Source organism: Etheostoma cragini, unplaced genomic scaffold (genome assembly GCF_013103735.1).
Source record: "Etheostoma cragini isolate CJK2018 unplaced genomic scaffold, CSU_Ecrag_1.0 ScbMSFa_1277, whole genome shotgun sequence".
In the NCBI taxonomy this organism is placed as follows: domain Eukaryota; kingdom Metazoa; phylum Chordata; class Actinopteri; order Perciformes; family Percidae; genus Etheostoma; species Etheostoma cragini.
In genome coordinates this window covers 1398-3396 of record NW_023265315.1, presented here as the reverse complement: position 1 = coordinate 3396, position 1999 = coordinate 1398, and the positions used below count along the sequence as shown (strand labels likewise).

The 1999-nt window shown below is 39.6% G+C and overlaps 2 non-coding genes across 2 annotated transcripts; both read right to left on the bottom strand.

Annotated features, from left to right (window-relative positions):
• Positions 1 to 401: 401 nt before the first annotated feature.
• Positions 402 to 483, bottom strand: trnas-aga. Its single transcript has one exon. It is a non-coding gene; the product is annotated as a tRNA-Ser (tRNA).
• A 1051-nt stretch (positions 484 to 1534) lies between these two features.
• On the bottom strand, positions 1535 to 1616 carry trnal-aag. The gene has a single exon. It is a non-coding gene; the product is annotated as a tRNA-Leu (tRNA).
• Positions 1617 to 1999: the final 383 nt, after the last annotated feature.

The window sequence follows — 1999 nt, the reverse complement described above, 5'->3', positions numbered from 1 at the left end:
ATGTAAAGCATGAGCTCTACCACTGAGCTACACCCCCTGAAGATTTTGAAATTCTTTTGACTTTTTTCTGAGATAGACTTGGACTTATCTTTATTAATCCTTTTGGGATGACTCCCGCAAGGAAATTGAAATATGCGGTGGCTTGAAATCAAACCTGGGCAAAATGCTTGCAATGCTATGGTATAAATCATAGTCGAAAAGTAACACACCTGTTGCCTTTCTGCTGGACAATACAACGTTCACTGCAAATCTTGTAAGACAGATTGATAAGAAATACATTGGTGGAGACTGGTTGCTTCCAGTACCTATGAGATAAGACAATATTTTTTATGAAGGCACAACTGCGATTTGGCATGCTGTGATGTGTCATTGGTTGGCTACCACTCTTAAAAAACAGCGCTCGTTGTCGGCAGGATTTGAACCTGCGCATGGAGACCCCAATGGATTTCTAGTCCATCGCCTTAACCACTCGGCCACGACAACGTGAAAAGCAGCTCTATACCTGTTTGCACAAATGTTCATACACGTTTCTATTGGTTAAGACTGTAACTTAAGCTGTATTGTAATCACATTCAGATCACCTCAAATAAAGACACTGATGATCATTGTGTTCATAAGTGCTTCTCTTTGGGGTTGTCTTGGTTGTGAGTTCATCATCAGACACTAACACATGCAGAGCAAGTACATTTCACCAGTTGTCCACCGCTGGCTAAATAAATAAAAGAATGGGAGTTTTGGAATAGATATTCAGCACTAACTCGTACTTTCTAATGCTGAATGAGCTCTATCTGGAGGAAAAAGGAGTTGCCCCAAAGAAGGTTATTGGACTCTAATTGACCACTTATAGACTGTTAATGGCATACATTGGGATGATGGTTGTCTATTCATGAAGCCATTCATTACTTACAATAGTCAGTTTTTTTGTTTCTTGTAATGTCTCAAGAAGTATTATACTTTTGGGTTGTCTGTCCATCTCTACATCAGAATCAGAAATTTTTTATTGATCCCTGAAGGGAAACTCTGGAAAAGACTGCTCCTTCGAGCCAGCATTGAACCAATCTCAATGCCCAAATGTATTACAAGATTTGAAGTGAACATCACATTGTCCTAGATGGTGGTATAGTGGTGAGCATAGCTGCCTTTCAAACAGTTGACCTAGGTTTGATTCCCAGCCATCGCAGTAAATGTTTTTGGGTTGTGGTACTTTCTTTTTTTACAAGAAGTCAGCAGAAAGGCTACTTACCCAACCTGGTTTGATAAAATCTCTTTGAGCTGCATGATTATGGGCAAAATGATAACGACAATTACTTTGATCAATATGGAGATCACGATTAATTATCACAATTATTTGTTGATTTTCTAGTCCAAAGTGCTGGAAAGGAAGGTTTCACCACTTGTTGAACCTCAGGTTAACAAGGAACAATCTCAGCAAGGTGATTGAAAGATGATTCTAGTTACTTCACCAAGTTCAGGCCAAATGCCACAGCTGTAAGACATCACATTGGTTGCCTTCCAGCTATGTAATATATGCAAATGGCAGTGGTGGGATTTGAAACCACACCTCCAAAGAGACTGAAGCCTTAATCCAGCGCCTTAGACCACTCGGCCACACCACCTGCAATTATCAACTTTCCACATCATGACAAACACAGGCACCGTAATCAACGTTATGCTTGTTAATGTTATTGGAAAACTTGATGTAATACAATCAAATACATAAGGCCCCACCCAACAGTTTTGTGATATGTGGCGGGCAACTTTATGTCAATGATCAAGCTTGTTGCTGTGACCAAGAAACCACCAGCAAAATGACTGATACATCATCAGTTTAAAAATTTTCTTGGATGCCAAATATTTGAATACAAAGTCAGAATCCAATTGAGATGTAAGATCAATACAATGCACGTCCAGCTTCTACATTTCCGCATGAGTCAGCTTCCCCAATTTCTAAGGAAATATAAACAGGAAAATAGCCTGATAAGCATACATGTGCAGCTCA